This window comes from Rhamphochromis longiceps, linkage group LG8 (assembly GCF_057381845.1).
Source record: "Rhamphochromis longiceps isolate RC_006_pf linkage group LG8, R_longiceps_female_GT1.1, whole genome shotgun sequence".
Classification (NCBI taxonomy): domain Eukaryota; kingdom Metazoa; phylum Chordata; class Actinopteri; order Cichliformes; family Cichlidae; genus Rhamphochromis; species Rhamphochromis longiceps.
In genome coordinates, this window is record NC_140564.1 from 8,331,881 (window position 1) to 8,356,944 (window position 25,064).

The 25,064-nt window shown below is 40.9% G+C and overlaps 1 protein-coding gene and 1 pseudogene across 2 annotated transcripts in view; one reads left to right on the forward strand and one right to left on the reverse strand.

Moving 5' to 3' along the window:
- Positions 1-25,064, forward strand: part of ca10a (carbonic anhydrase 10 (inactive)a) — a 321,179-nt gene that overhangs the window by 221,850 nt on the left and 74,265 nt on the right. The window lies entirely within an intron of this gene.
- Positions 3,428-23,351, reverse strand: LOC146663030 (uncharacterized; annotated as a pseudogene).

A 25,064-nucleotide genomic window follows, 5' to 3' on the forward strand; every position in this document is an offset into this window, starting at 1 on the left:
GAATCTACAATAAGCAAGCAGCTTGGTGTGAAAAAATCAACTGTGGGAGCAATCATCAGAAAATGGAAGACATACAAGACCACTGATAATCTCCCTCGATCTGGGGCTCCACGCAAGATCTCATCCCGTGGGGTCAAAATGATCATGAGAACGGTGAGCAAAGATCCCAGAACCACACGGGGGGACCTGGTGAATGACCTGCAGAGAGCTGGGACCAAAGTAACAAAGGTCACCATCAGTAACACACTACAACGGCAGGGAACCAAATCCCGCAGTGCCAGACGTGTTCCGCTGCTGAAGCCAGTGCATGTCCAGGCCCGTCTGAAGTTTGCCAGAGAGCACATGGATGATACAGCAGAGGATTGGGAGAATGTCATGTGGTCAGATGAAACCAAAGTAGAACTTTTTGGTATAAACTCAACTCGTCGTGTTTGGAGGAAGAAGAATACTGAGTTGCATCCCAAGAACACCATACCTACTGTGAAGCATGGGGGTGGAAACATCATGCTATGGGGCTGTTTTTCTGCCAAGGGGACAGGACGACTGATCCGTGTTAAGGACAGAATGAATGGGGCCATGTATCGTGAGATTTTGAGCCAAAACCTCCTTCCATCAGTGAGAACTTTGAAGATGAAACGAGGCTGGGTCTTCCAACATGACAATCATCCAAAACACACCGCCCGGGCAACAAAGGAGTGGCTCCGTAAGAAGCATTTGAAAGTCCTGGAGTGGCCTAGCCAGTCTCCAGACCTCAACCCCATAGAAAATCTGTGGCAGGAGTTGAAAGTCCGTGTTGCTCGGTGACAGCCCCAAAACATCACTGCTCTCGAGAAGATCTGCATGGAGGAATGGGCCAAAATACCAGCTACTGTGTGTGCAAACCTGGTAAAGACCTATAGTAAACGTTTGACCTCTGTTATTGCCAACAAAGGTTATGTTACAAAGTATTGAGTTGTATTTTTGTTATTGACCAAATACTTATTATCCACCCTGATTTACGAATAAATTCTTTACAAATCCTACCATGTGGATTCATGGATTTTTTTTTCACATTCTGTCTCTCACAGTTGAAGTGTACCTCTGGTGCAAATTACTGACCTCTGTCATCATTTTAAGTGGGGGAACTTGCACAATCGGTGGCTGACTAAATATTTTTTTGCCCCACTGTATTTCCTTTGCATATGGGAAGTACCAGCAAAATTAATACTTTCCACTTTATTGTTTACAATAATGAGAAACCCTATAGCAGCCTGCAGAAATGGAGGGTTCTCATCTCACAAGTAGGCTTTGGGTGTGCCCCAAATCTGATTTATGCCGCATCCTAGTAATATGCCTGACCTTAGTTTGAGCGCCTCCGAGCAGGGCTCAGTCTGAAAAAATGCATTGTGTTGTGGATTGACCAGCAGTCAAATCAGAGACTCTTTGATACCTACCTGATTACTAGGTGTGCAACAATACTCGTATCGATATTGAACCGTTCGATACAGTGCTTTCGGTTTGGTACACATATGTATCGAACAATACAAAATTTTTGATTTATTTTATCAACTTTTCTTCTGACGATGCTGTCTGTGTTGAGCGCTCAGTGGATCTGCATTTGACTACTCCGCCCGCCTAGGCTGCACTGTCGAGTGCAGATCCACTGAGCACAGCGCAAGCTAACAAGACAGAAGCTTAGCTCGTTGCAACATGGCAACTGCCTCAACGAAACTGCCGAAACTGAACCTCCCCCACCCTCATTCAGATCTGGCGTTTGGAACTATCTTGTTTTTCATGTGAAGCATGACCCTGATGGTAAGCGCGTCATGGACCAAAGTAAAACAGTATGTTGGATGTGCCACGCAATGATCAATTGGTGAGAACTAATGCGTTAGCGCAGTTAGCTTGTTGACGCCGTCCAGTACCCACGCACGGGGCGATCCGCGGTAACTCGTTAACGGAGATTTGCCGCGTTATGGCGTTAATGTGATTTTATTATTTTGTTGTTTCAGCAACATTAAATTTAAAAACTACTTTTGAGTTAAAATATATATTTATAATTTTAATATTATTAAAAAAATTACTGGTGCGCTCAGCATTAATCTCGTTGAAATGATGTTAACCCATAACCGCATTAACACGGCAAATCTCCATTAGCGAGTTAATGCGGATTGTCCCGTGTTTGGGGCTGGACGTCGCTAATGCGTTAACAAGCTAACTGCGCAAACGCGTTGATGCCGTGCAGCCCCACGCATGCGTTAATGTCATTTTAATTGATGACGCTGACAGCACTAGAAATTACACATGTGTAGGAACATATTTTTGAAACTGTCTTAGCAAGTGTGTGTGGTTATTGCCACTGTGGAATCACACTAAATCCTCATCTTCAGTCAGCTCTGTCCACTGCTACAAGGTCTCTAAATGTCATGAGCACTCACTGTGAAATTGTAATTAAGAAGGTAATAAATAAGTGATCGAGAAACACTCTCACAGGCCTGGACAGACCAAGAGACATCCAGCTAATTAAGATTTTATGATCAATTAGAAACTTTCATGGTGAGGGAGATTTTAGCGCAGTGCAACACAGGGATGTAAGTTAAGTGCTCCTTCATTTGTTTCCTCAATTTCTTTATATACTGTATGTACATTGTGGGAGTTTGACTGAGTGGGCAGTTTTCCTAAATACTCCAACTCATCTATACACACACCCCTCTAGTGTGCACCTCTATCCAGGTTGGCGTGGGAAAGGGCTGTAAAGATGACCAGGCAGATTTAAAGTGGCTAAAAAGGAATGTGCAGTGCCTTTCCAAAGCGTCTCACAAGCAGTGGGCAAAGCCAAGTTGGAATTATTGTCTTTGTGCACAAGAAGTGGTTTTCTAAGAGCAGAAAAACAAAAACATGAAGGAAGAAAAGGATGTAGTCCTGCAGACTATAATGAATTTCAGGTTGAAACTAGATCGTGGACAATTAGGGAAGAAGTGGTTGACTTCCTAAACAGTGGTTCTTCAAGGACTCATTTCAGATGGAGACTGATTCTGCTCCATGTCTGAGAGGAAGTGTTGTCTCATGCTGTCATTAGTCACAGCAGATTAAATCACTCCAAAGCTTTTTGGTCACTTGAATTATCAAAAAGAACAAATTAGATTCCTCCCTTCTTTTTCTTTGTCACATACTCCAAAAATATGTGCAAAATGCCCTCTTGTGTTTACAAGCCTTTGAAAGTTGAAGTGACATATACGTCAGAAAACCAAGGCAGTTACAGAAAGATTGAGATGAATAAGGAGATAAAAGAAAAATAGGGACAGGGAGAGATCACTGTAATGAGCATGACAGATTGGCTTCTAAACCAACTAATTGTAATAAGGCATATCCCCTTTTAAAAATAGATGAGGAGTAATGAGGCAAGGACAGAGAGGACAATACAGAGTGTAATGGCATGTGTGAGGCCTCAATGATTGTCTCTGGAAGGCACACAGCTATATGTGAACATGTCTTTTGGTACAAAATAATTTGTGGCCTTGAGCTGCACATTGGGGAAACAGGTGGATGAAATCACACATTGTGATTTCACATAAATCATTTGTGTTATGTTGTTTGTGTATCCAAGCAAGCTTTTACTTGACAGGGAGATGATATTTTTGCTGTTTTAAGTACCATTTACATCGATAGTAATTTCATTTTCCTTAGTTATTCACTGCTTCAGTATTTGCATTTGTTTTAGTCATACTAAAGAAATGCATGAGACATGGATGGACATTGCATAGATGTGCTCAACAAGTAGGTGCAAAATACAAAGGTAGACTGTAAGGTGAAGATGGACAAAGTAGCTATGATGTCACCAACTGGTTAGCAGCATCCACATGCACAACCCTCTTTTTGTTTTCAATATGACCATGATGAGCAAGTGGTGCATCTGACTGGACAACTGAAAAATACTGGAAGCTCAATAGGTTAGCAACCAGTCATACAAAGAAGTATAACTTGATTTAACCCTCTGGAGTCAATGGACGCACTGGCATGTCGAAATCATCAACAGTAAGAGGCAGCCTCACTACGTCTCCATTTCAACCTTTTTTTCCTGAATGCTTTTGTCATGTTTAGTGCAGTGAGACATGGTAAAAGATTGGGATTTTAGAAGGAGAAAGTGCTTGAGAGCAAAAAGAAAAATCATGATATTCCTTATGTCTGTGAAGGTTCTCAGTCATCCTGGTCATCGTAATCTAAGGTGCTTGGAAAGAAAAGCGTCTGGACTTCTTTAAGTTGCTTGAAGACGTTTCACCTCTAATCCGAGAAGCTTCTTCAGTTCTAAGGTCAAATGGTGGAGAGTCCCAGATTTAAACCCAGAGGGAGTATCCCCCCAAAAGAGGGACAAAAGGACCCCCTGATGATCCTCTACCTAATCACATGAGCCAAGGTGTGAAAACGGTAGTGATGTGCGATACCACTGATTTCCTTTCCAATCCAATACCAAGTAATATTCAGGGTGGTATCGACGATACTGATCCGATACCGATACTTTGTACAAAAACTTATTTTATTTATTGTATCTCAAATTATAGCATCATAATGATTACAGGACAACAGATTACTAATTCTTATCACTTAATAATGCAGTTTATCAAATAGAAATAAAAAAACTGAAGTTGTACGCTATTTGAACACATTGCCTGCCTGCAGCACTAAAGGACTCCGTGAGACGTCTGTCTCGCTCTAGCAGCGTCGTCCCTGTCCTTCTCTTTAGTTCATCTCAACATACGCTCGTCATATTCTGTGATATGATTTACTCTGAGGTGTTTGACAAGGTTAGTGATGTTGCCACAACCATACATGCCAACCCTCCCGATTTTTCCGGGAGAATCACGAATTTCAGTGCCCCTCCCGAAAATCTCCCGGAGCCACCATTCTCTCGAATTTCTCCCGATTTTCCACCTGAACAACAAAATTGAAAAACCATGTTGCAGAATTCATAGCGCGGCCCAGCCAATTCCAGTTTCCAACAATGGAGGCAGCTACTTCGTTTTAATATTACTCTTGTTTCTTTTTCTGGGTCACAAAAAAACTTAGCTACATTTTCTCCCTGAAAATATGTTATGTAAACTTCAAATATCTGAACCGACTGACACATCATCTTCAAACCCCCATGGTCTTTCACTACTCGGGTTAAACATGATATATAAGCCACTTTGATAACTTAAAAATGTTATTGTTTGGCTTTTTCAGTGTTTTATTTGTTCGTGAGTAAATCTGTTTGGCTGAGATTTAAGTTATTAGATTAGAATAAATTAAATGTAACTTTATTAATCCCTCGGGAGGGTTCCTCCGGGGTTTTCACACAGCTGAATAACAGAAAACTAATTAAACAAAGTGTGAGACGGTCGAGAGTTTATGCCAGCGCCCGGTTATATTTTAGATAGCAAGGAGCAGACGGCAGAGTTTCACTCCACCGAGGGAGCCTGTGACTTACTACCCGGCTTTCTTTAGACTGCGAAGGCCGGGTCCTCAGGTGGAAGCAGCCTCTGAATTTGGACACCCCCGCTTTTTCCGGGCCGGCCAATAATAACGGTGACATTTAACGTATTTTATCCGATAAATAAACCCTGTAAAATGTGCCCTTTTGAATGTCTCCCTAATTCTGAGGTCTCAAGGTTGGCAAGTATGGCCACAACACCTCACTTTTTTGCCACATGTATCGCAAACCACGTCTCAGCTGTTTGTGGAGGTAAAATACGTTCACACAATTATGCTCAGCCATTGTTGTGAGTGCGCGCGCCAAGGGGCTGCGAGCCATTTATACAGCCGTATTTCGCACATGACTATGAAAGGCGGAAGAGGAGGTAGTTCCTTTGAATGTAGGCAATCCGAATGTTATAGTTTCTTTCCACTGTTAATGATAAACTACAAATTTATCCCAAATTACTAAAATATCGATATTTAATGTGAGAATTGATTCTAGAACATAAATGATTGGTATCGGAGGAATCAATATTTCAGGATTAAGCCGCACATCACTAGAAAACAGGTGTGGGTCACAATCAGCCAGGGTTTCGGGTGAGCTCATTGTGAAACCTGGCCCCACCCTATCATGCGATTTACTGGGGTCAGATGGCCCAGGACGTGAGTGGGCGTTAAGGCATCTGGGAAGGGATCTCAAAACTGGATTATAGATGGCAGACAGTTGGTGTCGTAAACCCCCGCCTCTGTTCAAAGATGGTCGCTCACAGTGGACATAAATGGCTTCTTTCACTCCTCTGTCAAACCATCTGTCCTCTCTATCCAAAATGTGAACATTGGCATCCTCGAAAGAGTGTCCTTTATCCTTAAGATGCAGATGGACTGCTGAGTCTTGTCCCGTGGAAGTGGCTCTTCTATGTTGTGCCATGCGCTTGTGAAGTGGCTGTTTGGTCTCTCCAATGTAGAGGTCTGGGCATTCCTCGCTGCACTGTACAGCATACACCACATTGTTAAGTTTGTGTTTTGGAGTTTTGTCTTTCGGGCGAACCAGTTTTTGTCTGAGCGTGTTGCTGGGTCTTAAATGCAACGGGATGTCGTGCTTGGAGAAAACTCTCCTGAGTTTCTCTGATACACCGGCTACATAGGGGATGACAATGTTGTTGCGTCTGTCTTTCTTATCCTCCCTAGCTGTTGTCTCGTCTTCTTTTCTGTACCTCTTAGCTGACTTTGTAAACGCCCAATTAGGATAACCGCATGTTTTAAGCGCTTCCTTTACATGTGTGTGTTCCTTCTTTTTCCCTTCAGGCTTAGAGGGAACATGTTCTGCCCGGTGGTGTAGGGTCCTAATTACTCCAAGTTTGTGTTCCAGAGGGTGATGGGAGTCAAAGAGGGGGTACTGGTCCGTGTGTGTGGGCTTCCGGTAAACTTCGATGTTGAGGTTGCCATTCTCCTCAATGTGCACAGCGCAGTCCAGGAAAGGCAAACAGTTATCCTTTGTGTCTTCCCTGGTGAACTTGATGTTTTTATCCACAGCGTTAATGTGCGCAGTGAAGGATTCCACTTCTTGTGTCTTGATTTTGACCCACGTGTCGTCTACATATCTGTACCAGTGGCTGGGTACTCTTCCTTTGAAAGAGCCAAGAGCCTTCCTTTCCACTTCTTCCTTGTAAAGGTTGGCTACAATAGGTGACATGGGGGAGCCCATGGCACAGCCATGTTTTTGTCTGTAGACGCCCTCGTTGTATTTGAAATATGTAGTGGTAAGGCAGAGATCTAACAGTTTGCAAATCTGATCGGGTGTGAAGTTGGTCCTGTCTTCCAAGGAGCTGTCTTCTTGTAGTTGTTTTCTGATAGTCTCCACTGCCTCCGTGGTGGGTATGCAGGTGAAGAGAGAGACTACATCAAAGGACACCATGGTTTCATCTGGATCCAGCGTAAGTTTCTGGACCTTGTTGGTGAAGTTGGTGGAGTTCTTGATGTGGTGTGGGGTGTTCCCCACAAGAGGTGCAAGGATGGTAGCAAGGTGTTTTGAAATGTTGTAAGTGGCTGAGTTTATGCTACTGACTATGTGTCTGAGTGGGACCCCTTTTTGTGGGTCTTAGGAAGTCCGTAAATGCAGGGTATGGCATCCCCTGGGTAAAGGCGGTGATATGTGAGGCGGTCAATGATTTTGTCCTTTTCAAGGTCTTGAAGGCAAGCTATAACTTTCTTTTTGTAGCTGCTTGTGGGGTCTCACAAGCAGCAGGTTGATCATATTGTACAGTAGATCGTACAATAATAGATACAGAGAAAAAACCAACAATCATATGCAAGCACCTTGGCAACAGTGGGAAGGAAAACCTCCCTTTTAACAGGAAGAAACCTCCGGCAGAAGAAGGCTCAGGGAGGGGCGGCTATCTGCTGCGACCGGTTGAGGTAAGAGAAGGAAGACAGGATGGAAGACATGCTGGGGAAGAGAGACAGAGATTAATAACAGATATGATTCAATGCAGAGAGGTCTGTTAACACATAGTGAGTGAGAAAGGTGACTGGAAAGGAAAAACTCAATGCATCATGGGAATCCCCCGGCAGCCTACGTCTATTGCAGCATAGAGAAATATGCTCTCTAGTTCTAGTCCCAGTACTCTTGCTGCAGCATTTTGGATTAACTGAAGGCTTTTCAGGGAGCTTTTAGGACATCCTGATAATAATGAATTACAGCCGTCCAGCCTGGAAGTAATAAATGCATGAACTAGTTTTTCAGCATCACTCTGAGACAGGATATTTCTAATTTTAGAGCTGCTGCTCAAATGGAAGAAAGCAGTCTTACATATTTGTTTAATATGGGCATTGAAGGACATGTCTTGGTCAAAAATGACTCCAAGGTTCCTCACAGTGTTACTGGAGGCCAAGGTAATGCCATCCAGAGTAAGAATCTGGTTAGATACCATATTTCTAAGATTTTCAGGGCCGAATAAAATAAACTCAGTTTTATTTGAATTAAGAAGCAGAAAGTTAGCGACCATCCACGTGTTTATTTCTTTAAGACATTCCTGCAGTTTAACTAATCGGTGTGCGTTATCTGGCTTCATGGACAGATAGAGCTGAGTATCATCTGCATAGCAGTGAAAATGTCTTCTAATGATGCTGCCTAAGGGAAGCATGTATAATGTAATCAGAATTGGTCCTAGCACTGAACCCTGTGGAACTCCATAATTAACCTCAGTGTGTGAAGAGGACTCTCCATTTACATGTACAAATTGGAGTCTATTAGATAGATATGATACAAACCACTGCAGTGCAGTACCTGAAATACCTACAGCATGCTCTAATCGCACTAATAGAATATTATGGTCAACAGTATCGAACGCAGCACTATGGTCTAGCAGGATAAGCACAGAGATGAGCCCACTGTCAGAGGCCATAAGAAGATCATTTGTAACCTTCACTAAAGCTGTTTCTGTGCTGTGATGAACTCTGAAACCTGACTGAAACTCTTCAAATAAGCCATTCCTCTGCAGATGATCTGTTAGCTGTTTGACAACTACTCATTCAAGGATTTTTGATATGAAAGGAAGGTTGGAGATTGGCCTATAATTAGCTAAGACAGCTGGGTCTAGAGATGGCTTTTTTAAGTAAATGTATAACTACAGCCAGCTTGAAGGCCTGTGGTACATAGCCGATTAGAGATAAGTTAACCATATTTAAGATTGAAGCATTAATTAATGGCAGGACTTCTTTGAGCAGTTTTGTAGGAATGGGGTCTAAAAGACATGTTGATGGTTTGGAGGAAGTAATTATTAAAGTTAACTCAGAAAGATAATTTTGGAGAAAAAGAGTCTAAACGAATATCAGTGGTACTAAAAGTAGCTGTAGATAATATTACATCTGTGGGATGATTATTGGTAATTTTTTTCTCTAATCACTTTCTCTGATTTGGGGCCTTAGTTTTCACCGGAGCTACAGTATCCAGAGTGGTACGTAGTGAGGAGGTAAAATTATTAACAAGATAATCGACCTCTGTTGGAGTAGCATTCAGGTTGCTCCGCTCTATGTTGGTATAGGGCATTGAAGATGATAACAGTGGGTGAATTATATTCTTAAACTTAATTACAGCGCTTTCAGAAAGACATCTACTGTGATGAAGTCTACTCCCCACTGCTGTGTAATCAATTATTGTAAATGTAAATGTTATCAGGAAATGATCAGACAGGAGAGGGTTTTCAGTAAAGCAGGGCGATATGATCAAAAATATTTATCACGATATACTTTTGAAAATTTGCAGTAACGATATAATTGACAGTAGACAAAATACTTTACAACTCCACAACTTTATTAGTGCAAAAAAAAAACCATCAATGTATTTTCACTTAAACAAGCAGCCGTTTTTATGTGTATTAAAGCCACATAAAAATGTAACAGTGCAAATGCAAATACCTTGCTGACAGTTTAACCAAAAGGCATTTCCAGTGGAAACTGGCCGACATATCCTCAGCATAACCATGTATAATATCAACAAAACTTAAAAAGAGGTTATACACACACAATACGGTAATATTATGTTGACGCACAATACGTATCACTCCGCGAGGCTCCTGCCTACGATAGCCGTAATGCTCCGACAATCCATCAAGCGGTGTGGGTTTGTAGCTTAGCAAATAGTGATGTGTCGGTCGCGAACGAAACGGCTCTTAGAGCCGGCTCTTTGAAGTGAACGACGCGAGCCGGCTACTTATTGGGAGCCGTGGGGTTTTTTTTCTTTTTCTCACCCTCTCTCTCACACTTTTTTTCCACTTCACTCCGCACGCGAGCCTTGTGCTGCGCTGGGAAGAGGGGTGGTAGTTACACTCGCAGTAGCACAGGAACAGACACGGAGCGAAAGAGAGAGAAAGAGAGCCAGGGACAACAACATCACATTAGAAAATTATAGTAATCTTCCACAACTATTTTCAGTTGCGGATGATAAAGGATTCAGAAAGTTTATTCATGCAGGCCCATATGACAGAGAATGTGCATCTTCTTTTTGTTTTCATATTTTCATTTATATTTAATTGTGTTGTGGTTTGCAGTGTTTTGTGTTGTTTCGCTTTAAATTTGTTTAAAAGGAATTTAAATAGTTAAAAGTTAAAATGTAAATAGTTTGTTTTTGTATTATATGATTTATTTATTACATTTTATGTGGTGTGAATAAATAAAAGTATATTTACGGTGGCTGCTAGAGACAAAGCACGTACGAATCCCGAAGCACGTCTCAGACACGTGAAAAATTAGAGGGAACATTGCTGGGGTACACCACAAGCAATGTCGATACATGATGAGCAACAAGTATTTAATTTCACAAACTGCTTCCTCTCTCTTAAGGAACTCCCAACCCAATTTAAAAACTACCTCCAGCACCATAACTTTCGACTTTTCTTATTAATATATCTTGATCGATTGGTTTTGTAACCTTGTAAACCAAAATATCTGAAATTTTTATATTTGTGCACCTATAGATGAGAATTTGTGTGTGTAAAAAAAGATTTGAGTTTGTAAAAAAATATTTACACAAGTTTTTTGGTAAGGTCAGGTTACAGATACGAAGCAAAAAACTATGTGTAAAATATGGCATTATTTTTGTGCCACTATTCTGAGTGCACGTAAAAAAAATTGAGCGCACGTAAAAAAAATTTGCAGTTGCAAGTTGCATTTTGAGAAGAAATTTATTTTGAGCGAAGAAAAGCTAAATTTGAGTGAACAAAACTCATTGCTGCGTGCAAAAAATGTATTTCAGTGTTTGCTATTATCCACACACACACACAATAGCAGCCCCTCCCGCTCAGTTTTTGCATTTGCTCGCATTTTGTTGCTTGCGCTCTCAACATTTCTGCCCGTGCGCGTTCAACTCTTTCTATACACCGTTATATTTGTGCCACAAAACCAGCCAATCACAGACTTGGATGCAAAAAAATCTGATTGGCTGCTTTGTTCTCCAATCAGCTCGAAATGACAAAATGCAGTATCCCAGAATCCATTCCGCCCAAAACTCAAACGAGGCAGTGGCAGAGGAACACAGAGTGGCGGAGTTTGAAATATTACTCTTTCTGGGTCACAAAATAAACTTTTAAGATATTTTCATGCGAGAATGGTGCTGCGTAAACTTCAAATACCTGCTCGATTTATCAAGACATCACATATTTGCACAAGTGTTCTAAACGTTTTATGTTTATGTTACAACAAGATGATTAAGTTAGTTTACGTTTGAGGGTGTAGGGTGGATGTGAATAGATATGGCTCTCTGTGCAGTTCCTCTGTGTATGTGTGTGTATGTGTGTGCGCGCAGTTCGTGTGTGTGTGTGTGTGTGTATGTGTGTGTGCGCGCGCAGTTCGTGTGTGTGTGCAGTTCCTCTGTGTGTGTGTGTGTGTGTGTGCGCGCAGTTCCTGTGTGTGTGTGTGTGTGTGTGTGTGTGTGTGCAGTTCCTCTGTGTGTGTGTGAGAGAGAGAGAGAGTGTGTATAGCTAGGCATGGGCCTCGCTAAGCCTTGGCTTAGCATTGAGGGGGGCCTCCCACCCTGCGGCTCCCCACTGATTGTTGCTGCTAAACCATTATTTAAAAAGCCATCACCTGACCCAGCTGGCTTGGCTAATTATAGGTCAATATCCAACCATCCTATTAGTTGAAAAAATGCTTGAAAGAGTAGTTGTCAAACAGCTAAATGATCATCTGCAGACAAATGGTTTATTTGAAGAGTTTATTTTGAAGGTTTCAGAGCCCATCACAGCACAGAAACGACTTTAGTGAAGGTTACAAATGATCTTCTTATGGCCTCTGACAGTGGACTCATCTCTGTGCTTATCCTGCTAGACCTCAGTGCAGGGTTTGATACTGTTGACCATAATATTTCATTGCATGCTGTAGGTATTAAAAGTAGTTCACTGCAGTGGTTTGAATCATATCTATGCAGTAGACACCAGTTTGTTGTGTCTTTACACACTAAGGTTAAATATGTTTATGAGTTCCACAGGGTTCAGTGTTAGGAGCAATTCTGTTTACATTATACATGCTTCCCTTCAGTAGTATCATTAGAAGGTATAGCATACATTTTCACTGTTATGCAGATGACACCCATCTTTAACTATCCACCAAGCTAACACATACCCACTACCTACAGGAATGTCTTAAAGACATAAAGACTTGGATGACCTTTAATTTCTTGCTTCTAAATTCAAATAAAACTGAGCTTATTGTACTTGGCCCTAAAATATTTTTCCTAAAAACTTTAAACATGGTGTCTAACAAGATACTTACTCTACTCTCTGCAGTCATGCCACCAAACATAGTTATGCCTGTAGACCTAACTATAAATGGGTAATGATAAAAATCTCCATATTAAAACAGAATCTGTAATGTTCTTGAATCCAAGAGGAATGAAATGGCTGACAGTAAGTGAAAAAGGAAACTTGTCTGTGGATGTTAATGTAGCTTCACACACAGAGAGAGAGAGAGAGAGGAAGAGAGAGACAGACAGAGTGTGCTGGCAGATGGAGAAAGGGAACCAGACAGAGATGCCAATTTTAGAGACTCTGATCATTTATTTATGTGTGGGTCACCTTTTTAATCTCAAATCGTATTTTTCTGTAATTTAGATGTGAGACTTGTGTGAAGACTGAGACCTACAAAGCGTCACGTGTACCAAAAAAAAAAGAAAAATCTGGAAAACAATTATTACTATTCCGTGTGAGTCCGTCTGCATGAAGGGAGAGAAAGACCGAGCAAGAGGCCATCTCTCCCCCTGCTAAAATCAATTTAAGGAGGACTGTGAGTGCAGCATACTGATGAGCCTTCATTCACATGTATCCTTGCTTTGTTGCTCTTTTGGCCTTCTGCATACCAAATCTGAAATTAGTATTGGATTTATAGAAACCTTTGAAATCAGGCAAATCATCTAAATGATGACTACAGTGGATGCCAGTGCAAACAATGTCTCTTTATCTAATATAGATTTTATAGATATAAGCTATAGCTATAGATATCCTAGCTTCGTAGGGCAAGAGGCAGAGTATGGGCTGGACAGGCCACCACTCTGTCGCAGGGCTAACACAAAGACAGATGACCATCTGCAATCAAATTCACATCTGTGGACAACTTAGAATCACCAGTTTACCTAACCACACTAACTGCATGTCTTTGGATTGTTGGAGGAAGTCGCAATACCTGGAGAGAACCCACACTGGGAGAAGATGGAAACTCCATACAGAAAGACACCAGCCAGATGGTGGATTTGAATATTTTTACATGTATACTTTCGAGAACGTGATAAATCTCTTTCTGCTGTCTCTGTTAGTTTTGTCATTTGCCTCCCTGACAAAGATCTTTATTTAAATTATTCAGGTTTATTCTAAAAAGCAGCTGCAATGGAATACAGTGAAATGTTATATAGATTTACAAAGGTGTTGAGTATGAAACTGACTTTCTGCAGCTTTGACTCTGGATTATTTGGAGCGATAACCCAGTTCCTGTCTCTTTGGGTCATCTTCTGTTGTTTAAATGTGCTATAGGCTATTAAAAAAAGATAAATGTGACAGTAAGCAAAAAAAAGCTTCAGAGATCTTTCACATTTTATTCTTAACGTAAAATTTTTTCATCCAAAAACATTTAACACCATTCAATGTGTTTCATACTGAACATAGGGGATAAAAATAAAGTATCATTCCTATTGCGCTAGTATTGAACTGATACCAATACCAGAATTGGTATCAATACTGCTGACTGCTGGATTGATCCCCTCAGCTCTAGTTTTTTGCCCTGATTTACTTTCTTAAAGCCACTGGCAGTCAACAACACATTGGCATATCTCCTGTATGCATGTGCTTTCTTCCTTGTACAGTCTTTCTGGCTTTGCCTTTTTCACCATTTGTTGCCCAAAGGCAACAAATCAGAGAAGTCTTTAATCATCTTTACTGGCCACTCTATAATCTCTGCTAAGAGTCTGATCCATGACATTCCACGATGAAGACCAACCCTACTGAATCAAGAATAGAAAATGAGATGTACAGTGGTGTGGAAAAGTGTTCGACCGCTTCCTGATTTTTTTGTATGTTTGTCACAGTAATCAAACAAATTTAAATATTAAGCATAACACAAGTAAATACAAACGGCAGTTTCTAAATGAAGGTGTTTCTGATTAAGAAAAAAAAAAAACAAACAAAACAACTGCATGGCCTTATGTGAAAAAGTGACTCAGGCAGAGGAAGACAGAGCCCTAAATACACAGAGCGTAACAAGGGGATGAGAAACAGGAGGGAAACACAGCTGGAACAGATCTAACCTAGTGAGGAAGGTCTGTGAGGAACCAAAACCGAATACAGTGAACACAGGACAAGGGACTATCAAAATAAAACAGGAAGCAGGAAATGCACACTAAGACACAGACTGACTGAACAGAGGGAACAGAGGGGACGAGACACCTGACTGGAATGCAGATGACTAAATAAGAAGAGAGAACGAAACATACATGATAGATATGACAGGCTACGCAGGGAGGCACAAAGGGGAACTAACTAAATGAATAAAAAACTCAGAAATAGAAATACAGCTGATTAAACTAGGAACAACAAGGAAACTAAACAATACCAAATGAGAACATAAACATAGAAACACTGGGTCAAAGACCCAGTACCATTACAGAATCTGAATTTCTGCACACAAGTCCTATCAGCTGCCTCTGAAATCCCACAAGCTAACCAAGCCTGATAGAACTCCTTCCTCAGCCTGGTGGCTCTCTTCAGCTCTGGTGTCCACCATTTGGTTTGGGGGTTACCACCACGACAGGGACCAACCACCTTGGGGCCGCAGCCATTGCAGCGGCTTTGGTAATGGAGGTGCATTCGACTCAATGTCCCCAGTCTCCCTCAGAATGCTGTTGAAGCTCTGCCGGAGGTGTGCGTTAAAGATCTCACAGATCGGGGCCTCTGCCAGGCATTCCTAGCGCAGCCTCACGTCTGTCCAGCACACCACCAGGTGGTGATCAGTTGACAGCTCATCCGCTCTCTGGGCGATATGAGATTTTTTCATATCACGATATGTTTTTTTCATTTCAGGCGATAACGATATCTATCACGATATAAGCCAAATAACTATATTTGTAAGATTTATATGTGCTGTTGCTCACAAGTAAAATGTGAAATAATCAGCAGCTTGTTTTTATTTAAATATTTATTTCCCATAATAAGTTCAACAGGGTAGATGTACTTAAGGAACATGAGACTTTTTCAGATAAATAAAGGCAAATATTGCAAACTACACAAAAGGCAGCCGCTAAAGCGTCTAAGTTTCAAAATATAACAAACGAAACAGACTACTAAATTGTCAATTCCACTTAGAAACAAAATATTAATTCTAAAAATAAATCTTAGTTTGTTTTACAGAAGAACAGACAAAACTGACTAACTTTTGTCAATATCAAATAAACTGAGAACTAAAAGGAAATTCTCAATCTCTCCTTGTTGTATAGCTGAGCTTTTCAAACAGTTTTAACAGTTACTTTAGTCTGACAAAAGCCGAATGACGAATTAGCGCTTCCAGTCAGAGACTGAGGCTACGTCCACACGTACACGGGTATTTTTGAAAACGGAGATTTTCCGTTTTCGTTTTAAAAAATAATCCCGTCCACACATAAAGGCAGAAATGAAGGAAAACGCTGCTATGAACATGCCAAAGCAGCAGGTGGCGCTAGATTCCTAACCGTGCAGAAATGTTGGCCAATCAGAAGTCTAGAAACCTCGGTGGGAAAAAGTAAACAAAGCTGGGGCATAGAAGCAGAACCGAGTCGTATGTGTGGACGGACAGTAACTGTGTGTATATGTAAGCATTTAAACACTGCAGAGAGTAGAATTAACAGTATTGTAGAAATTCATTTCACCGAAACAATAACGTGGCGCACAGTGTGACGCATGCACCAGTTTATTGTATTTCCAGACTTGCTTTCGGCACAATTTACAGTGCACGCTACTCTGTTTTTTGTCAGACTTGAAATAGCCGAAATACCTTCACACTACGGAACTTCTATGGCTCTTCCGTTCGACAATCTCTCCGGCATTGGAACCATCATCTGTTTTCTCTTCGGTCACGCTCGGTTGATTTTTCTAGTCGGCACACTCATTTCCTCCATTACGCGCTGGCTCCATTACCCGCTGGCTGCTTCCCAAACAAACACACGTGCGGCTTGGCACTTGTGCTGTACGTAACAAGTCACGCGACGTGACGCTGCGGCTGTGATTGGTTCGGCTCTGCGCTACTTAATTTGGATTGGCTGACCTTTTTTTTTATTTTTTAAGAGGACAAGAGCGGCGAGGTCTATCGCGATAGCTTAATTTCTCTATCGAGTAAAAGTTATATTGCGATACATATCGTTATCGTTCTATCGCCCAGCTCTAGCCTGACTATATCTAGTCCGCACCTCTCAGCCTCATGCACTAACTCAGGCCCCTTCCCCACCAGAGAGGTGATGTTCCATGTCCCAATTGCTAGCTTTGGTAGCCGGGGATCAGTCTGCCAGGGCCTCCGCTCTTGGTTGCCACCTGGCACACCTTGCACACCCTATGGCGCCTTTTGCAGGTGGTGGGCCTGCAGGAGGATGGGCCCATGTCCCTTTTTCGGGCTGGGCCCGGCTGGGCTACATGGATGCTAGCCCTCAGGTACCCTCCCCAGGCCTGACTCCAGGGCGGGGCCCCAGTAACCCTATCCCAGGCAGGGTGAACTGCTCCCTTGATCTTTCACTCATAGGGGTCTTATGAATTGCTCTTTGTCTGGTCCCCCACCCAGGACCAATTTGCCATGGAAGACCCTACTGGGGGAAAAAGCACCCAGACAACATAAACCCTGGGATACACAAACCCCTCCACCACAATAAGGTAGCGATTCACGGAGGGGGTTGTTAAAGAAAAAATAGGTTGATGTGCTTTAAGAGAGACGATAACCATCAGAATGCCAGTGCAGTGGAAGACCAGTGGAGTGCTCCCCTAATGAATCCGAGAGGATGAAGAGATATATAATTTAGTACTCTTTAAAGCATGTTTTATTCCACTTTGAATGAATATGGAATATTAAGTTTAAAGCAGATATGTTTTTGAAAGTCTTGGAATTAGCAGCAGCATGCAGCAGCAGCTGCATGTTGATGTCACCAGTATCTAAGTAAGTTAGTCACAGCATGATGAAGAATATGCTGTCAGATGGGTCTAAATTATCTTATTTGTTTGGACAACCGGTTTTATACCTTTAACTGCAGAAGGATAGGGCTGTTCTGTATCGTAGCTACACACTTCTGGTAGCAGATACTGGCAGTCAATGTTCAGATATGCCTAATGACATCCATAATTTTCAAATTACATGAATCTTGAAGGCAATACCTAGATTCAGCTGCCACCCAATTACTGCCATTCAGTGGCATTAATTCTACTAGTGGAGTTGGTTCAATTACCACAACTGATTAGAACTGCCTCTCAAATAACTTTGGGATCCCACTGGGTATTGATCCAGCATTAGCATGATCAATTAAATATTGACCCTGACTACTTCAGTGTGACAGATGGATTAGTGGTCATTTTCCTCAGGCTACTGGAAACTCTATATGACTGGCAAGTTGATATCTTAGTCACCTAGCTATGGTATCCATACAGTGTCCAGCAGTAATCATAAGTGGAAACAGATATCATTCAGTATAATACATTGTCATTAACGGTGGTTAAGACCCTCTTTCTTATGTTTTAATACTGTTAAATACAATACCTCATAGTCCTATATACCATGCCTCATACTAATGCATACAGTTATGTAACAATCAGTTAACTCATATTAGTTGACTTCTTTGGTCTCTAATGGGCAGCACAGCACTGACATCTAATCATCATGTTGTGACTAAAACATTTGGGGTTGCGTTTCTAGTTCCCTGTTTAAGCCAAACAATGCCTTCTGTTTAACATCAGGTTTGTTCTCTTCCATTACCAGCAAAAATATTTATCCATCATACAGAATGTGTTTCACAAACAAGGATTAGGACCAGTTCCAGACTAAAATGCCCAGTCTGGTGTTTGTAATCTCCGTTAAGTCACATTGATTTGCAGTCATGCTGATCAAATTAGTTATAGATTTAGCTTGATTTGGATTAAAGTGGAGTTTAAAATAACTTCAGCAAGGATTGCTTTATGTTAGACTTGATAATATTTCTAATGAAGAATATTAGTTTGGTACAAATTTAAAATAGCTAGCCGTAAGGCTGAACGCTATTTATCATTTGAACAATTCGATAATTTAAAAAATTCTTGACACAAATTTTTTGGTTGAATGTTTTGTTTAATGCACGTGAATACTCTGACAACATTGAGCCCACGCACCGCTCAATTTTTCAACACAAAACACTGATAACACAGCAGCAGCGTTGATGATGACACTGGCACAGTTTAAAGTGGAGCTGGAGTCTGTTTGCACTAACATTACGAAGAGCAAAGAGGCAGAGCCGTTACTGAGATGGTAATGTGGTTTCTAGCATCCAATACAACAGGGCTCTTCCTGTAATCACCATTAAAACCTTTACTGGGAAAAAGCTAGTGGAAATCCTTCATCAAAGTGTCTGATCAACAAACTCTGACGTGAAGGAAAGCGAACTTTGTAGCTGCTTAATCCACCGCTGTTTGTTTTACACAGCGAAAAATCTGAAGAAAGCCTCCAGAAGTTGTATTAAAATATGCAGATGAGCTGTTAACTTATTCTGATACCATGTTTAAATTACACAGCTTGCTGAAGGGTGACGGCAGCCATCCTATTTTACATGGAACCTGCAGCAAACATGGTTAGACTAAAGGAGGGCAAGGGGTGTACTAGAAGATATTTATTTCAAGCCTTTTTCAACATTTTTCAGATTAAAGCCAGTAAAACTCCACTGACCTGAGGGTTTTTAGGTTTGAAAGACTTTACTTGCACACTTAAACATGCAGAGACACAAGCACAAAAACTCATAAACACACTGTATCTACCTCATCCAGGAGATAAAACACTGTCAGAACTGTTTTTGCCTCCTATTAATGTCAGAAAGCCTTCCAAGAAGACTGGTAAAGGTACATTTTTATGCCTTTGTTTAGATTGCACTGTATATCTAATTGTATTTTACTTTTACCTTTGAATGGACTTAGTATATTTATATATTTTTCCATTTAAGAAAATGTTTTATTAAAAAATCATTTTAATATGGCACATAAATACAGTCAGAGGGTTGTTGTTGTCGTTTGTTTTGTTCTTTTGACAGATGTTTGCAGTTAAAGTTTAAAACATTGGAATTTCTCCAATGGAAACCAATGAGCAGTTAATTTTGAAAGACCTGTGTTCTTTCTTGTGTTCTCATGTTCTTTTTAAAATGTTCATTATTGCTTATTAACAAGACCAAAGTATTTCTTATTCCATTAATCAATTAATTGGTGTAATAATCAATTATTATCAGTAGTTATAACCTGGCCTGCTTCTGTTGTAGCTGCAAGGTGTGAACGCTATCCATGAATCACACACAAATCGTGCTGTATGCTGTCCACAGTCTGTATTGTGGCGTGTTCCCACAAGTATCTGTTGTCCAGAGGCTTTACACCACCCAGTTCATGGGGTATCGCTGTGATTCTGAGATTTGGAACATACTCCAGCCACTTGGGAACCAATTCAGTATCTCTTCGCAATTTGCACTCCCAGAAAAGCAGCAGGAGTAATAATGACATGAATGATGTGGGGTTTCAGTGTTTTAGAGTTACTGTTGCCTTAGCCACATAAAGAAAGCCGGAGGGCCAGGCATAGGGTTTTCCCTTTATATAATTCCCAGTGGATTGTTCTGTACCACAAACAAAATAAATAAATCAGAGCCAAGTACCCAGAAGCAAAGTGTCTGTGTGGGCGACCTCCCCTATTTTAAGATGCATTATGAGGACAAGATTTTTTTTCTATTTCTCTTTGATTCACTTTCCATTCCCACCCTCTCTATTTTTCACCCTCATTTTCCACTTTAGCCCCCTTTCTTGTCAAAGAATTATTTTATATAATCAATAAACTTGTAAAGTTCTGCTATCGTGTACCATGTTCAGTCCCTGAAAGCATCACAATTCAGTATGCCCATACTCTGTTTAGGTTCAGTATCCCCCATCTTGAAATGCAATTTTTAGGTTGCTAAAACAATCCCCTCTAGTTTCAGTTTCAATTATATTCATACAGCGCCAAATCACAACAACAGCCACCTCAAGGCGCTTTATATTGTAAAGTAGACCCTACAATAATAGTTGAATGTGGACATTAGTTAATCTGAGTATAGGCTTTGTTATGCCCTTTAAACCAGTCTGTATACTGTAGACTGCCAGAAAGAACACAAACATGGAGCTTTTACCTTGAAAAATGGCAGTGGCGTTTTCCGGCATTAGTCTGCTGTTGGAACAGCTGGAAATGTGGTATGAACTGAGACCTTCACACAGAGATAAGATACAGTATTTCATGCAGCCTGATGCGTGCATATGGCTCTGCTTTTTAATCACCCCACAATGATAAGTAGGCCGACAGTAGCTTTGCAATCCTGCACTCTGTCTGAATGCTAATGAGAGTACCATTACACAACCAGAGCAGCTCCAGCAGAGAGCTCTGAGCATTATAGTGCAAATTTAATGAAATCCTGACTTCCTTCTCTCCCTCTATATATTAAAGGATGCTGTATACTTGAATGTCATGAATGTCATGCAGGATTTTCAAGTATCCAGGTGTTTGTGGTGCATATGTGTATATGAACTGAATCCAAAACTTGTTTCATCAGTGAAATACAGAGGCACAACTTGTACTTGGCATAATGAAAGGACCTTTGGCTGAAAGCATCATCCAAATGACTTACTCCTGTGAATCACAAAATTGAGGATGTACCAATATGTCCCGTGTACCGATAATATCTTCCAAGTTTAGCTTCACAAAACTTTAATCATCACAAACTAGTTTCTTGACCTTTTATAATGAATTGACTGTACTCAGATTACCTCCACAGTCACCCAATTTCAATCCAATTAAGTATTTCTGGTGTTGCGGGTTCACATAATGGATAGCATCTGACAAATCTGCAGCAACTCCATGATGCTATCATGTCAGTATGGAGCAAAATCTTTGAGTAATGTTTCAAGTGCCTTTGTGAATCTATGCCACAAACAATTAACGTAGTACTGAAGACAAAAGGGGTACAACCTAGTACTATCAAGACGTAACTAATTAAGTGACCAGTGAGTGTGTTACCACGTTATTCAGATGAAATGTTTAATATTTCTGCAGACAGTCACTGATTTATACATTTAGCAGACATAACCACTATTAGTATTCATTTGGAGTAGGGATTTTAACCAATGCATGAACATAACATTCCAAAAAAGTACATTTGCTAGAAAAAACATTGCTTATTTGCACACTGTGCAGTCACAGGGCAACATTAGTATTCATTCACAGTTGTTTATGATTAGTTATCGAACATACATATGTATTCATTCACAGTATTTGGATTCTTCAGCAGGCAGTTCTTAAAACATCTCCCACTATCCAGTTTTCAAAAAACGAAAGTTTCATTCAGCTTTATTTGTGTTTTAAGAGAGTCAAAAACATTAAAGTCAAATATTAAAGGGTGAATTTTGAGCTAGATCTTGTAATTGCAGATTGGTATCCCAAATTCCACCAGAATGTCACAGTACTTTCTTCTGTTTTAGTCAAAAAAACAAAAAATAACCTGGGGTTTATTTTCCAGGTTAGTCACAGTGTAGATCAGGGGTGTCCAACTCCAGGCCTCAAGAGGCGGTGTCCTGAAGGTTTTAAATTTCACCCTGGGTCAACACACCTAAATCAAATGATTAGTTCATTATCAGGCCTCTGGAGAACTCTAAGACATGTTGAGGAGGTAATTTATTCAATTCAATTCAATTCAATAAAACTTTATTGATCCTGAAGGTTGACCCCGAAGGAAATTGGGTTAAGGCTGCCGACCTTTGCCAGCGCCGACTTACCCTTCTGACCATACATACATTACACAAACATCACATGGGGAAGACAGGTCAGAGAGGTATAACAATGGAAAATGCACCACATGAGGAAAGATAAGGAGAAAAAAATAACTCCCCCCAGACTGAGCTCCAACAGGGAGATCAGTTTGAGAACAGAAAAAAAACACCTCTGCACATAGCACATGAAAAAACTCTTAATACACCAAAGAAACACATGACAAGCAACAGGAGTGGGTAAAGGGTGAGAAACAGCTGAATTAGACAGCACATTTGGGCCTGCAGCCTGTGCGCTGGTCTCCTTGATCCACCGTCAGCATCGGAAGGGAATAAGCGTCGAAGGCGTTTGGAAAGGGAGGGGGGATGAGTGTGTGCATATCAGTGTATATGTATATATATGTGTGTGCGTGTCCAGAGTTCAGCTGAGACAGTGTCCTTCGCCCTACTAGGCTAAGTAAACAGTCTTCCAGCCAACCCAGGTGGCCTTGCATGGAATGGGAAGGAACAGACTCAACACAGTCGTTATCAGGGTGTTGTTGTTCAGCTCCAGCCTTGAGACTGCCGCTGGCGCCGAGAGGGTCTCCGCATGAAGTGATGGTGCTTTTTACTTTAGTGCGAACAACTCATATGAATTTCAAAGCTGTTCTAACAGTCCAACACTGGTCTCTCAATCTCCCGTTGGAGAGCCGCGAGCTTCCTATGATGTTATCCAAACTTACGTTCCGTGCTGTTGTCGTTCTTTTTGCTCAAAGAGCAGGTTCTGAGAACTCACGACCGCAGTGCACTTCCCCAAGTGAAACCTGGCCTCACCTTATCATGGAATTCGCATGGAATACTCCTTTGACTACGATGACCTGGATGACTGAGAACCTTCACAAACTCATACACAAAGAATTAACTCACTTTACCTGAAACATTCATCTTAGGTCAAACCTATCAATGGCAGTTACGAGGGTAACACTTGGTGGGATTAACTGACTATGACATCCACACACTAAATTTTCAATAATTAACATTATTTGACGCAAGTAACCAACTGCACATGAGGTAGAAAATGATGCACACAGGAATACAACACTGACTGGACTGGTTTGCACAGAAGCCGCACTCCAACTGAAGACAGCCCTATATGAGGTGCCGTAAGGGACATTATTACTGAAACGCTCTCACAGAGGTGTGGACTCGAGTCACATGACTTGGACTCGAGTCAGACTCGAGTCATTAATTTTATGACTTCAGACTTGACTTGAAAAAATGTTCTAAGACTTGTGACTTGACTTGGACTTTTACACCAGTGACTTGGGACTTGAATTGGACTTGAACCGGTTTACTTGAAAAGACTTGATATTTTACCCCAAATATAAAATTTAACATGCATATTATATAGAGATTGAAAATGTGACGTCATTCACGGGTAGAACCGCAAAGGATTCTGGGAACTCGTGGCAAGCGGTACTAGCGCACGCAGGCTTTCAATTAAAATCAGTTATACAGCGATAAAAAGAAACACAAAAATGTCAAGAAGCCGTTGTATTATTAACTGCAATAGCCGGTCGCATGACAGCCACGGGAAGCCGACGGGTAAAGAGATCGGTTGTTATCGGATTACGTCGTTGAAGAGAAATTGTTCAAGCCATGTTTCCGAAGTAACAAAGACGCGACGGATGGCCTGGATTGCAGCCATTCAAAGATCAAATATAACGTCCCAGAACACTCCAGCTCACAGGTTAGTCTGCTCCAAGCATTTACACGAAGGTCAGTGTTTTTTAGTAGTTAATACGTCATTTTCATAACATAATTGGTGATATAGGTTACAAGCAAGTCTGGCGCTGAACAGAAATTGTCGCGCTATGCTCCTTTGTTTATTGTGCATAAATAGTGAATTGTCCTGACACAATATTGCGTTTCGCTTCTGTTATTATGGTACATTGACAAGAACATATACTTTTATTCACAGGATAAAACAGGTTTTTTGTATCACTAATTGCCCAGTACGATTACAGCATGCAATATTGTTGTCACTGCTACATTTCTGTGATGGGTACCAGAAATTATTTCCACTACTAATTAATTACCGTTGAGCTCAAAGGTCCTATTAATAAACGGTTAAGGAATGTGTATTTATGATGACGATTTGTGAGACTGGTAAACTTATGATACGTACGATGGTCTTTCGTTCTACACGGTGCATTTCAAGGTCCTGTACCCATCCGTCGGTAAACTGTACCTGGGCTTGTTGCAGTGACCTGAAGTTACTAAACTTCATGAGTGTATGCACTCACTCCAAGAACCGTATGATTATAAATATGCATATAAATATGCTACGATGAGATAGCTGACTTCATCTAACTAGCAAATGTTGTCCAGGCTACGTTGGTGATGCAGTTTTTTTTAATGTGTATGATATTTTTGTCATGCGATTTTAAAGCTGGTCCTACAACCGCATCCAAGAATAACATGCAGCTTATCTCAGAACTGTCGGTGAAAATTATTCTTGGAGCTAGGTTTAATTGAGCTGCATTTTAAAGAGGTGCAATTTCACAATTTGTGTATATTTTCTAAGTTCACTATTTTGTCATGTGTTGAGAAAAACACAGATTTAAAAATTACATGGTCTAATATTTACATTTAGCA